Raw genomic sequence first — 15,690 nt, forward strand, 5'->3', positions numbered from 1 at the left:
GCCGCATGCTAATGAGCTGAATTGAGTCCAGCGTTTTTTTAATTCAGAGCTGTAGCCACTCCCCTGCCCACCTGCTGCTGATTCATATGGAAAATAACTGTCAATCAGCAGCAGGTGGGCGGGGAGAGTCAGGAGCTCATAAATATTCAGGACTAGCTTATTAGCTGGAGCTTTTCAATACAAGATGTTGGCAGATTGACTGGGTCAATTAAAGAAAGTGACCCAGCATTTTGCTAAGAGAATCAGTCACTTATTTATGTTGCCCTTAGTTAGGACACCATAAAACTGGTGACAGGTTCCCTTTAAGGACTTGGCCATTTTTTGCAAATCTGACCAGTGTCACTTTAAGTGATGATAACTTTAAAACGTTTTGACTTATCCAGACCATTCTGAGATTGTTTTTTTCGTCACATATTGTACTTCATGACACTGGTAAAATGAAGTAAAAAAAAATATCATTTTTAGTTATAAAAAAATACCAAATTTACCAAAAATGTGTAAAAAATTGCAAATTTCCAAGTTTCAATTTCTCTACTTCTATAATACATAGTAATACCTCCAAAAATAGTTATTAATTTACATTCCTCATATGTCTACTTCATTTTTGGATCATTTTGGGAATAATATTTTATTTTTTGGGGATGTTACAAGACTTAGAAGTTTAGAAGCAAATCTTGAAATGTTTCAGAAATTCAAAAACCCAAATTTTTAGGGACCAGTTCAGGTCTGAAGTCACTTTGCCAGGCTTACATAATAGAAACCACCCAAAAATGACCCCATTCTATAAACTACACCCCTCACAAGGTATTCAAAACTGATTTTACAAACTTTGTTAACGCTTTAGGTGTTCCACAAGAATTAATGGAAAATAGAGATACAATTTCAAAATTTCACTTTTTTGGCAGATTTTCCAGTTACAAAACAAGGGTTAACAGCCAAACCAAACTCAATATTTATGGCCCTGATTCTGTAGTTTACAGAAACACCCCATATGTGGTCGTAAACTTCTGTACGGGCACACGGCAGGGCGCAGAAGGAAAGGAATGCCATACGGTTTTTGGAAGGCAGGTTTTGCTGGACTCTTTTTTTTGACACCATGTCCCATTTGAAGCCCCACTGATGTGCCCCTAGAGTAGAAAATCCAAAAAAGTGACCCTATTTTAGAAACTACGGGATAGGGTGGCAGTTTTGTTGGTACTAGTTTAGGGTACATATGATTTTTGGTTGCTCTATATTACACTTTTTGTGAGGCAAGGTAACAAGAAATAGCTGTTTTGGCACCATTTTTATTTTTTTTGTTATTTACAACATTCATCTGACAGGTTAGATCATGTGATATTTATATAGACCAGGTTGTCACGGATGCGGCGATACCTAATATGTATACTTTTTTTATTTATGTAAGTTTTAAACAAAAAAAATCATGTTTTAGTGTCTCCATAGTCTGAGAGCCATAATTTTTTCTGTTTTTGGGCGATTACCTTAGTTAGGGTATGATTTTTGCGGGATGAGATGACGGTTTTATTGGCACTATTTTGGGGTGCGTGTGACTTTTTGATCGCTTGCTCCTACACTTTTTGTGATGTAAGGTGACAAAAAATGGCTTTTTTTACACCGTTTTTATTTTTATTTTTTGCGGTATTCACCTGAGGGGTTGGGTCATGTGATATTTTTATAGAGCAAGTTATTACGGACGCTGCGATACATAAATAAAAAAAATAAAAAATATTAGGTAAGTTTTAAACAATGATTTCATTTTTGAAGCAAAAAAAAAACATGTTTTAGTGTTTCCATAGTCTGAGAGCCATAATTTTTTCAGTTTTTGAGCGATTACCTTGGGTAGGGTATGATTTTTGCGGGATGAGATGACGGTTTTATTGGCACTATTTTGGGGTGCGTGTGAATTTTTGATCGCTTGCTATTACACTTTTTGTGATGTAAGTCACAAAGAGGGGTTAGGTAATTGGCGTTGTGACAGGGATGCCCATCTGAATGATTTCAGCAGACATCCTGTTCCTATTAACCCCTGCCGCAATTTTGTTTTAAAGTTATGACGTACCGGTACGTCATGGTCCTTAAGGACTCGGGAAACATGCCGTACCGGTACGTCATAAGTCCTTAAGGGGTTAAGGCTATTTAAGATGTATCACCAGTAAAATGTAACAAAAAATTAATAAAATGAATGGGGCAATAAGTAAATTGAATATACACATTAATATTTAAGTTATTTTTAATAAGCAAATTACAATTTGCAAGTGTCACTTTAATTATTCACACAGGCATTGTTCTGTCAGTAAAGGCCTCCTTCCTCATCCAGTACATCAATGCTCTGAAAAGTTAAAGTCAAATGTTAAAGTATATCTCCATGCCAAAATCCAACAAAAAATTAACTATGTGTTCTAAACATCTCCATTCTTCAGTGTTTTACACACTTCCTGTCATATACATACCAAAATTTGTGTTAGAAAATTTGGGGCATTTCATCCCTGCTCTAGGGATGCCTGTACCTTGTGGTGGGACCACCTATTGTGGTAAGTCCCACACCCACTTTAGGTCCCAAACAGCCTGGATTTGCCAGGGTGGTTGCTAAAAATAAGGGACAATCCCTGCAAATTCAGGTCTCTTGGCAACTATGCTGCCACCCACTATTATTCCTCATGGTGCTAATAGTGCCTTCAACTGGACGTGCTCAGTCATCGCTTCTACTCCATGATTCCATGAGACCCCAGCTGCCTATGTGATCATCTTGAATTGACAACACAACATGTCTAGTTTCTGTAACCCTCGACAACCAGTTAATTTGGATAGGGGAACCTGCCCCAGCAAGATATTGCTGTTGTGTTACATGACGACTATTCCGTTGAATGGCTGTCCATTCTGGATATCAGAGAGTGTGTTTCTGAGTAGGAGCTTCCATTGTTTGATGCCCATGTTCCCAAAAGTATACATGCCAACTCTCCCGAAATGTACAGGGTGTTTCTGGTTCAGATTCCACCTTTCATTTTCAGAGCTCTTTTGGAAAATGAAAGGTGGAATCTGATTGGTTGCTATGGGCAACTAAGCCAGTTCTACTTTACACTAATTTGATAAATCTCCCCAAAAATGTTTTAAATCATGCTAATTTATTGAAAAGGAAAAACTTAAATCTTGCATTACATAAGTATTCAGAACATTACTCAGGCCTTAGTTGAAGCCCCTTTGGCAGTCATTACAGCCTCTAGTTTTCTTGAGTATGATGCCACAAGGTTTGCCCACTTGGATTTGGGGATTTTCTGCTATTCTTCTCTGCAGATCCTCTGGCTCTGTAAGGTTGGATGGGGACCATCGGTGGACAGCCATTTTCAGGTCTCTCCAGAGATGTTCGATTGGGTTCAAGTCAGGGCTCTGGCTGGGCCACTCAACAACATTCACAGAGTTGTCCCTAAGACACTCCTGTGTTGTCTTGGCTGTGTGCTTTGGGTCATTATCTTTTTGAAAGGTGAACCTTTGGCCCAGTCTGACGTCCAGAGCACTCTGGATCAGGTTTTCATTTAGAATATCTCTGTACTTTGCCCCATTCAGCTTTCCCTCAACCCTAACCAGTCTCCCTGTCGCAACTTCTGAACAACACACCCTCATTGGGCAGGTCAGCAGTGCCTGGTTTCCTCCTGACATGATGCTTATAATTGAGGCCAAAAAGTCAAATCTTGGTTTCATCAGACCGGATAATCTTGATTCTAGTCTGAGAGTTCTTTAGGTGCCTTTTTACACACTTTCATGTGTCGTGTACTGAGGAGAGGCTTCTTTCTGGCCAATCTGCCATAAAGCCCAGATTGGTGGAATGCTGCAATGATGGTTGACATTCTGGAAGTTTCTACCATCTGCACACAGGATCTTTGGAGCTCGGTCAGAACATCTATTGGGTTCTTGGTAACCTCTGTTACCAAGGCCCTTTTCCCCAGATTACTTAGTTTAGTGGGATGGCCAGTTCTATGAATAGAGTCCTGGTTGTTGCAAAACTCTTCCATTTTAGAATTATGGAGGCCACTGTGCTCCTGGGAACTTTCTGTGCAGCAGAAATCTTTTTGTACCCTTCTCCAGATCTCTGCCTCCCCATGATCTGAGCTCTAGAGGCAGTACTTCCTCTTCATGGTTTGGTTTTTCCTTTGATATGCATTGTCAGCTGTGAGACCTTGTATAGACAGGGATGTGTTTTTTTTTTTATCATGTCTAATCAACTGAGTTTACTACAGGTGGACTCCAATCAAGGTGTAGAAACATCTTGAAGATGATAAAGAGAAATGGGAGGCCCCAGAGCTAAATGTCATAGCAAAGGGTCTGAATACTTAAGTCCATGAGAAATTTTAGTTTTTCCTTTTTAATAAATCTGCAAACATTTCTTAAATTATTTTTTCACTTTGTCATTATGGGGTATTGAGCATAGACTGATGGGGAAAACTTGTGAAAAAAAGTGTAAGGGTCTGAAGGCTTTCCGAATGCACTATATGGACAAGTGTTGACTTCATGTGTTAACATCTTAATAAATCAGTTAACTGATCAAGTATGTTGAAACCCAACAACTCAATACTTCTTTCCCGTGACATTGTCCATCAAGGGAAAGAAAGGACTCCACCATACACATTAGATGGTTGGCTGGTCCTTCTGGAAATGGTGGGTTTGGCTGACATTAATCTAATGTGTGTTTTCAGTTTAGGAGCAGGAGTGAGACGGTGTAGTCACAAGACATATAACTGAATAATGGAAGGCACTCACAAAGTGCTCAGCGCAATCAGAAGAATAAAAGCTGAAATCCCGATGGTGGACAATCCATTTGACAACATCGCTGCTTTCACTTCTTGGTCTCTAAAAATAAGTGAAATCCTTTTTTCCTCATCCACTTTAAAGAGAAGGGACACAGAGGTTAAAATACTGCCCTTTAAGGGCTATTGCTAAATCTTATTTATTTTATTGTAGGGTCCTCTAAAAAATGAGGCCAGTAGACACAGTATGAGGTGTAGATGGGAAGTAGTCTTCTCAAAGAGGTGGTCTTTTTGAGAGGTACAATTTCTTCCCCCAGTATCAATAATTCGAAATGGGGTACTGTGTATCAGAGTCTGACATACTGCCTGCGCAGCCAGTTCATTTGCAAAGGGGCTCCAAAGGGAAGGAGCTTGATCACCCCCAATAGGGTACATGCCAGTTCTCCCCTTATGCATGTCTCTCTGGTGCACAACTCACCAACTGAGCATGTCCCAATGCACAGGAAAAAAAAAAGAGGCACCTGCTTTGTCTGCCACCGTTGCCACCACCAATAGGCAATTTGGCTTTACCCTGGAGAAACGTTGGCAACATCGCCAACCTGTGTTTCTGGAGGAAGAAGAAGAAACTAGCCTATTGGTGATTGTGGATGGAGCAGTCACCGCTCCCTGTGACATTGGCCATGGATCACCAATAGAGTTTAACCAGTTTCTCCTTTCTCCTTCACAAACGCTCACCATGTTGCCCACCGAAAACTACAGAATATTGGTTGCTGCTCAAGCTGAGCCTTACTAGTTCATACTAGTCCAGCAAGTTCCTCTGACTCTCCTTACAGAAATATTGCACCACCCATTAAAGTTCCTCTGAACGGGGTGTTGCTTCAGCATATTACAAAGAGACCCTGATTTCTGAGCAGCTCTATGATTGGCTGACATGATAATGGACGAACATCTGCCTTGGCCAATAGTCCCAACCACAAAGGGGCATCTGCACTAGGAACGGACTGCAGGACTGTTCGGGTAACTAACTCGGCAGTGGTGGGACCTGGGCACTTTCTTTGGACATGGACCAATGGATATTTGACTGAAGTAGATATTGTGGTCGTACAATCCAAATAATATAAAGTAATATGGAAAGGGAAATAAGGGACGCAAGAAATCATGATAACGTTTATACCCATGCAAGCCCGGCGACCCAAGCAGGACGGCTTCACCATTTTACATGTGCTGCAGCTGAACACATCCATCTTTAGCCAGCCTGAGGGGGTATAAAACGATAAAGTTATATTATAAAGTCTTAAACGTGTCGGCAACTATAAAAAGTTTTTTTTTTACACTTTCAGTCATTTCTAAATCAAAGGCAAATGGTAGTTTAAACACTCACCACAGTCAGTGGGCGAACAAGCTGCAAAGAAAAGGAGAAAATATAGAAATTACCACAGTGTGTCATCCGACATAAAAATGATAAAGCTCCGCTGAGCAATTATCATCTATATGTGGTTCTTTGATCCCAAGATATCCTAATTCGGGGAACAGCAACTTCCAGCACTCCAGCTGTTCTGAAACTACAACTCCCAGAATCCACCTTTCACTTCTATGGGAATTACAAGAACAGCAACAACAAGTGTGCATGCTGGGATTTATAGTTGCAGCTGGAGTGCCGAAGGTTGCTGATCCCTGTCCTAATTCATACACTAAGGAATTCAATGATTTACGATTCTCACTAATCCACCCTGTAGCTAATGCCTCAAAGTAAGCCGCCTTCATACAGTAGATTAATGTCCACTGAACCCAACAATTTTGCAGGATCGGGTGAACATCCAATAATTTTTGGGCCTCCCGACTCTAAAATCAAACTATTGAAATTCAACATGCCCAATCCTTATTGCTTATCAGGGGTGTCTGGCAATGGCTTACGCCCCTGTCCCTATTGAGAATATACATGCAGTTTGGCTACCAGCCTAATGATCTGACAGCTACTGGAAGTGTATGGCCAGCTCGAGAGTGACCCTGTGATTGATATATAGCTTTGTGGGAAAAGACTCAATATAAGGGCTCATGCACACGACCGTATGTATTTTGCAGTCTGCAAAAAACGGATCCGCAAAAAATACAGATGACGTCCGTGTGCATTCCGTATTTTGTGGAACGGAACAGCCAGCCCCTAATAGAACAGTCCTATCCTTGTCCGTAATACGGACAATAATAGGACATGTTCTATTCTTTATGCGGAACGGACATACGGAAACGGAATGCACATGGAGTAACTTGAAATGAATGGTTCCTCATACTGTTGAACGGACAGAGAAAAAAAATCTGTTCGTGTGCATGAGCTCTAACTTGCATTTTATCCATTTTACTCCCTGCTCATTCTGCGTTTAGGAGTCCAGTGGGCGGTTCTATCTGGACAACCTTCCCTGCATGACTGTGCATACAGAGATGTCAATTTCTCCTAGTTTTCAACATCTTATAGAAACCATTTAGTGGATATAAATATGTGTCCTGGTCATGGACACACAGGTGCAATTGCAGTGTCCAACGCTAAAGCCTTAGGCCTCGTCCACACTTCCGTATTCCACAGATGTGTAATGTCCGCATTTTTTGTGGACCCATTGTCTTGAATGGAGCCACGGAATGTGATTTGCGGCCAAATATAGGACATGTTCTATCTTTCAACGGAACGGAAAAACTGAAATACGGAAACAGAATGCATACGGAGTACATTCCGTTTTTTTTGCGGAACCATTGAAATGAATGGTTCCGTATACAGACCACAAAAAAACGGCCCGTACACTCGCAAAAAAAACCTTCATGTGAACTAGGCCTAAGTCACACAGTCAGTGTTCGGTCAGTGATTCCCATCAGTGATTTTGAGGCAAACAAAGAACAGGTGCAGATCTTTCCCTTTAGGCCTCATGCACACGACTGTATGTGTTTTGCGGTCCGCAAATTGCGGATCCGAAAAAAAAACCCCGGATGAACAATACACCTATAAAGATAGAATTATAGCACATGTGTGGAACATAAACCACAATGCACCAAAAAAGTATCCACGCATTAGTAAATAATAGAAAATATACACTCTTTATTTATTGCAAACATCACATAATATAATAACATCAATGCGGTTAAAAGCGGATCCTAAGCAGCAGCACATGGAAGGTCATTCACCCAGAAGGCAGTGCGTACACATAACTACTATCATTGTAACTCCACACAACCGACCAAAAGTACATCAATAGAACTGAGGTCCATTAGACAATGTCCAATGCAGTAATAAGACTGCAAAAGTGCAAAATGCAAAGTGGATAAAACATCAAACAAAGTATATAGTACCGACCGCGAGATGGTGCAGCCTCCAATGAGTCAGAAATCTGTCATGTGTGAAGTCACACTAAGGCCTCATGCACACGACCGTTGTTTCATTCCGTGTCTGTTGTTCTGTTTTTCGGATTTTCTGCGGACCCATTTACTTTCAATGGGTCCGTTGAAAACTCGGCTAATGCACCGTTTGTCATCCGCGTCCGTGATCCGTGGTTCCAGTCCGTCAAAAAAATATAACCTGTCCTATTTTTTTCACGGAAAACGGTTCGCGGATCCATTCAAGTCAATGGGACTGTGAAAAAATGCGGAGGCACACAAGATTGTCATCCGCGTCCGTTTTTTTCCTATCATTTACATGGCAAACTTGACTTAGACTTTTTTTTAACTTTCCTTCATGTCTGGTGATCCTCCACAAATAAAGGAAGACACACGGAAACAAAAACGGAAATGGATCACGGAACAACGGAACCCCATTTTGCGGAACGGAACACAACAACGGTCGTGTGCATGAGGCCTAAATGTAATCAGTCCTGCACCTGTAGACCCATCACATGACCAGGACAAACACCCACAATAAGAGTCCTTACTGAATGACAACCGTGATAAAATGGTGCAAAAATAGTATTGGAAACTTACATTATTTTCAAATTTTTCAAATAATCTCATTTATATCCAGAAACCACAATACCCCTTTAAATGTTAGAGGAGTTGGCCACCTTTTGGGGTTTTTTTTTGGACCTGCAAAGGGAAGCATACTTACCTGCTCCTCGCCTCTGGGGCCTGGTTTCCTTCACTCCCTGGCTGCCTCGCTCGGGTCCCCCGCTGTCAATATCCGCTTTGACGCTGCTGCAGCCAATGTCTGGCTGCAGCAGTGACCCGCCCCCTTGCATCACATAACCAGTTGGCATGATGTAAGGGGGGGGGCAGGTCAGTCATTGGCTGCAGCAGCGTTAAAGTGGGTGTTGACATCGGGTAAACTGAGTGAAGCAGCTGAGGCCAGGGAGCGAAGATGCCAGGAGGATGGCCTTCCCCCTTCCCCCATACCTTTTTCATGGTAAACATTAAGAGCTTGCTTAAACTTCATCATTGTTTGGTTTCGAAACGTCACCACAGCATCCAGAAAATTTTGGTCTAAAAAAAAAAAGTGAAAAACCTTTACTTATTACTGTCATCATATACTGTATAATACACTGCATTCATGACCTCATTACCATAGGTTCTGCTGATAAGGTCTTTCAGTCTTAATATACAGTATGTATATATACACACACAGGAAAGGTAGGTCCTGGCACTCTTAAGCTGTTGGGGGCACCTTTATACATTAAAGGCATCTGTCACCAGGATAGTGAGCAGTTAGGTGCAATGGGGGCGGGCCCAAGCCTCTCTGTGCACCCTTGCTCCTCTTGGTTCCTCCTCCAGCCCCTCCCTCTCCTTAATTGACAGAGTCAGGTACCTTCATAGTCAGCTCACCTGACCCTGTCAATCAAAAAAGAGAGGGAGGGGCTGCCAGAGGAAACAAGGGTGCACAGAGTGGCTTGGGCCCGCCCTCAGTGCACCTAATGGCTCATTTGCATATAGATTAAAAGTAATTTTTCTCCAGAATGAAGCCACAGATCGGTAAGTGAAATATATTATTACGTTCGGCTGAGTTAGCCCTACAATACATTGTGTGTGGTTTACCAGTGAATATTCTGGGGACACGCTCCCTTCACAGGGGTTGTGCAGTGTCATTGTCCCCAGGATAGGTTATCAATATCAGATCAGCGGGGGTCCGACTCCCAAACCTCAAGTCGGGCAGGGATATTTGGCTGTAATGCAAACGCCATAACGTGTCCACATTGTGGTCATCGGAATTAGGCTGTAGTAACTCGTCCTAAATTAAAGGGACGCCTTCAGTGCCAAGAGCCCGGGACTGTCCCCGTGGCACTTGCAATCACAGTGCCGGAGTCATTAAAACCTCCTCAGTCATGCAAGATGCATGAGCACCCACTGAGGTCTGAGATTTTAGGGCAGGCATGGCCAACCTGCGGCCCCCCAGCTGTTGTAAAACTACAACTCCCACCATGCCCTGCTGTAAGCCGATAGCTGTAGGTAGTCTGGGCATGCTGGGTGTTGTAGTTTTGCAACACCTGGAGAGCCTCAGGTTGGCCATGCCTGTTTTAGGGTGTCAAAATTGCTGACAGACTCCCTATGAAGTGTTTGTCCCACGAGAAATATCCTACATTTCCATTCTACTTTTGTAATTGCATGTAATAAAAAATGTAGCATAGAGGGGTTTACTGAATGATGGGGGTTTCCTATTGGAACATTTTTGTATTTTGTTTGGAAAATGTAAAAGAATGTTTCACCTAATTTACTGCACTTATCTGTCCAAACCTTGGTATTTATATATAAAAAAAAGCGAGTTATTCAATAAAATGGATCTGTATAGCGCCACCTGCTGTTTGTTCTTTTCATCATTTCTCCATCAGCTTCAGTAACATCGCTGAGGTGGTCGCACATGCTCAGTTCCATCCTTCAACTTCCACCAGCCGTATCTACTGGTAGAAGCTGTGACAGTTGTAGGGAGAGAGCTGCCGCAGAAAGGACATGCCCCTAAGCTGTGAAAGGGAGAGAGCTGCAGCAGAAATTACATACCGCCTGAGAAAGGACACGCCCCTTCAGCTCTGACAGGAAGAGAGCTGCAACAGGAAGGACATTGCCACTGAGCTGTGCTAGGGAGAGAGCTGCCGCAGGTAGATGGTACCTTTATTAAGAGGTCTGTGAGGGAGGGGGTCTTTCTTTCCCGTTTGGCCCAGACCTGAAGAACAGCCCGTTCACCCGCCCTTCTAGTCCAAAATCCCAGTGTATGGTGCCAGGTTTGTGCATTTCTCCTTACTGTCACGGCAGCCGGCAGTGAGGAGGTCTTGCATGGCACTTAGTGAAGGGGTTGGGGTCCGGAATGAGAAGGTCTATTAGGATCACCACCATGTGCATACCTTTCTCCTTGGAGTGAAGAAGTGTTTGTCCTTCAGTCAGAATGTGATGAACCAGCGCGTTGTAATGATGGATTTCTGCAGAGAATCAGTTCACATCAGTAAGTATACTGTGTAACTGGCGCTTTATTAGAATGTATCTTCTATGGTTATTTACAACATGGTCATACATAGGTAGATACTCATGCATCACGTCTTTACTTAGGGTGGTCATACACATGCATGCTCGAATTGGCCAAGCGTGGCTTCCTGATAAAACTGGCGGGCACGCTTAAAGGGGGTGTCCCACAAAAAATATTCTACAGTTTTCAAACCAGCACTTGGATCTGAATACTTTTGTAATTGCTTGTCATTAAAAATGTTGCATAGCCGCTGAGTTATTCAATAAAATGTATCTGTACAGCGCCACCTGGTGTTTGTCCGGCTCACTGAGATGGTCGCACATGCTCCGTTACATCCTTCAACTGCCTCCTGAGCTGCGATAGGGTGAGAGCTGCAGCAGAAGAGACACGCCCCTGAGCTGCAGCAGAAAGGACACTCCCCTTGAGCTGTCAGCTTGAAATCAATCTAGCAGAGCAGTTCGAGCACTGAAGCGGGAGATCTCTGGATCCATGTGAGGTCCAGGGCTGGTTCTAGCTTTGTTAGAAAGAGGATGTCATGTGCTAGATGATGTCTGATTTTCATTACTTGTGGCCGGGATAACCCCTTTAAAATAAAGACTATTTAAAGGGGTTGTCTGAGAGTGAAAAATAATTGGCCAGGCACCGTGTGAAATTAAAAAAATACTTTCACCCAGGGGTCAAGTCCTGGGAAAAAAAGTGTGGGAACTCACCCAAGATCCACTGCAACCCCCCCCCCCCCTCCAAAAAAAAAAAAAAAGCACAGAAAATCTAGCACGCTGTAATTTGTGTAGCTGCGGACTGAGCCAAATGTACACATTGTGATCAAAACACAATATCATAGTGCCATCCTCTCCCCCTGTCCCCTAATGTGCCAGTATCAAGTTCCTCTCTCCTACCCCCTTCATGTGCCAGTATCATGGCGCCAATAGCCCGCCTCCCCCGTGGCAGTAAAGTAACAGTCCGGTATTTAAAAAAAAACAAAAAAAAACACTTTTAGAAAAGTTTGTCATGGGATTCGAACTCATGACCCCTACACAACAGAGGCAAGGCATATGCCCTCACAGCTATGAAAGCTGTCTAGCTAATAACTTAAAAAAAAAAAATAAGACTTCTACTGTAGGTAACTTTGCCCACTGTGTATGGATGTAGCAGAGCTGGGTGTGTTGGGGCAGCTGTCATGTGTATGGTTGTACACTAGGTATCAGTACACTAGGTATCAGTAGGAGTCTTTAAAAAAAAAAACACTTTTAGAAAAGTTTGTCCTGGGATTCGAACTCATGACCTCTACACATCAGAGGTAAGGCATTTACCCCCACAGCCATTAAAGCTGTCTAGGTAGTTACTTAAAAAAAAAAAATATAAGACTTCTACTTATACCTAGTGTACTGATACCTAGTGTACAACCATACACATGACAGCTGCCCCAACACACCCAGCTCTGCTACATCCATATACAGTGGGCAGCTGTCATGTGTATGGTTGTACACTAGGTATCAGTACACTAGGTATAAGTAGAAGTCTTATTTTTTTTTTTTTTTTTTTTTTTTTTAAGTAACTACCTAGACAGCATTCATGGCTGTGAGGGTAAATGCCTTGCCTCTGATGTGTAGAGGTCGTGAGTTCGAATCCCAGGGACAAACTTTTCTTAATGATGAACTTCTAAATGATCTCCTATGTGTCAGCTGCGAAGTGACTGAACATACTCGCAGCGTATTAGGCCGACAGAAGAAGTGAAGGAGATGATGTCAGTAGGGGGCGGGGCGCCATGAGAGGAGTCACAGACAGCAGCAGCACCGCACAGACAGCTGTGAAGCCGCTTAGCCTGCCCTGCACAGTGCGCTTCACCCCCTGATTTCAGCCGCGTTCTCCTGGCTTGAGGCTTGAAAGGGAACGGCGTTCCTGCCATGAAAAAAGTGCAGGAACGCCGTTCCCACGCGTTCCCCCTCCACTCGACCCCTGCTTTCACCTGTGCAAAGTGTTCCAGGTCCAGCACTGAGCCCCAGTTTTCTTGATGGACCAGAAGTGACACAAAATGGACAAGAATAGGACATGTTGTATAATTGGCGGGACGGCCACGAGGAGGCAGATGACACTTGGATGACATCCGTGTGCTGTCCCAAAAATTTCAGACCCATAGAAATGAGTGGATCCACGTGTGATCCGCAAAAAAAAAAAAAAAAATGCGGATCAGACGCAGAACGAAACTATGCTTGTGTGCATGAGCCCCATCTCTGTACAATTGGTTACATTGTATCTAATGGAGAAACCTATAATATATTACCGCAGCTCGATGACACCTACCCATTATGCTGGTGAAGTGCTTTACAGCATAGTCTTTAAAGAAATTGCCGGCCATTCCCTTCAGCAGTCTGTCACACCGGTTCCGCAGTTTGCTCTCTCGAAACTGGAGGGGGAGCGCTTCTGTCCTGATCTTTCTTAATAAATCCACTATTTTGGAATTACATTGAAAGCAACTGGAGGCCGATGTGATGACACTGGCTAAAAGGAAGAGCGTAAAGCACGCGGCCATGGCGCATGAGGCTGATGCTTTCTGTAAGAGGAGATCTGCAATACATTTATTTCAGAACGCCAATGACATCGCAGCCTTTATGACATCATGATGTTCCATGCGAAGAACTGTCACCTGCTGTCTTTATAGTGGATGAAGCAGCTGGCATCTGGGGGGTCAGAAAGAGGTGTCCCTGCATACGCAATCATTTGGGATACAGAATACCTGTCATGGCAGCCGGGAGCCTAGTGCCGCTATTACATCCGGCCTCTGAAGAACGGCGGTCCCAAAGTCCCCTGGTGGCGCGCCGGTCATAGATTGTGCAAAATAGATGCTGAGCGCTGTCCTCTGCTTCTCTCTGGCATTCCCTCAGCAGTGGCGCACATCATGTGGATAGGCGATAAGTGGTTTCTTAAACAAATTAGCATAACTTGGGGCGAATGTGGTGGTTTCTACGGCACAATTACTTTAAAATGACCCCCCGGGTTTAAAAAAAATAATGAAACACTGTGCATTTAGTAGCCCGAGACACTTCCTGCTGCCCTTGGATTGGCCAGCACCGCTCACATGAGCTATGGGGGGCCAATCCAAAAGCAGGGCTGGACAAGCAGGAAGTGTCTTGGGCTATCAAATGCTCAGTGTACCCCAGGTGGTCCGGGAAGCGGAGCGGCCATCTTGGAGGAAGAAGCCCAGAGTAGAGCCTCATTTGCATATAATAAAACATAATTTTTCTCAGCGATGCGGGCACATATGGACATGGGACCAACACAGGTGCCTTCAGCTGCCAAGTGCACATGTAACAGGTCAGCCAGTGTCATAGGTACAAAACTGCTGACAGATGCCCCTTTAACTAGTTTTACGCGAAAACGTTTCCTTATAAGACAAAGTGCAAAAATACCATAAAAATAAAAGTGTACGCGATTGGATCTTATTGAACAGTTGTTTAATAGAAGGTTCATATTCTCTCTGGAAACAAAAAAAAAACATATACTGGATGTAAACCGTATCGATGTACCAGTCCATCATGGCTGCCGACATTCCACATGTATGCTCCACAGCATAAAACTATTACGAGAAACAGCCAGTGCAAAGTCAGCACTTCAAGTGCAACCGTGTAAAAAAGAAATACATTCCCCCTCACTGGTTAGAAAAGATCCTTCAAAAAGTGAACACCGATAGACAATAAGCTTCCGGCGTCTGGTGGAGGACGGTAAAAAAAACCCTGTCTCTTAGGCCTCATGCACACGACAGTTTTTTTTCACGGCCCGCAAAAACGGGGTCCGTGGGTCCGTGATCCGTGACCGTTTTTTCGTCCGTGGGTCTTCCTTGATTTTTGGAGGATCCACGAACATGAAAAAAAAGTCGTTTTGGCGTCCGCCTGGCCGTGCGGAGCCAAACGGATCCGTCCTGAATTACAATGCAAGTCAATAGGGACGGATCCGTTTGAAGTTGACACAATATGGTGCCATTTCAAACTGATCCGTCCCCATTGACTTTCAATGTAAAGTCTGGAGTTCTTTTATACCATCGGATTGGAGTTTTCTCCAATCCGATGGTATATTTTAACTTGAAGCGTCCCCATCACCATGGGAACGCCTCTATGTTAGAATATACTGTCGGATATGAGCTACATCGTGAAAATCAGATCCGACAGTATATTCTAACACAGAGGCGTTCCCATGGTGATGGGGACGCTTCAGGTTAGAATATACTGAAAAACTGTGTACATGACTGCCCCCTGCTGCCTGGCAGGTGCTGCCAGGCAGCAGGGGGCAGACCCCCCCCCCCCCTGTTTTTAACTCATTGGTGGCCAGTGCGGCCGCCCCCCCCTCCCTCCCCTGTAGTTAACTCATTGGTGGCGTGTGCGGCCCCCCTCCCCCCCCTCCCTCCCCTGTGCGGCCGCCCCCCCCCTCCCTCCCCTGTAGTAAACTCGTTGGTGTCCAGTGGGCCCCCCCTCCCTCCCCTGTAGTTAACTCGTTGGTGGCCAGTGGGCCCCCCCTCCGTCCGCTATAGATAACTCATTG

The sequence above is a fragment of the Bufo gargarizans genome, chromosome 2, assembly GCF_014858855.1.
Source record: "Bufo gargarizans isolate SCDJY-AF-19 chromosome 2, ASM1485885v1, whole genome shotgun sequence".
Lineage (NCBI taxonomy): Eukaryota > Metazoa > Chordata > Amphibia > Anura > Bufonidae > Bufo > Bufo gargarizans.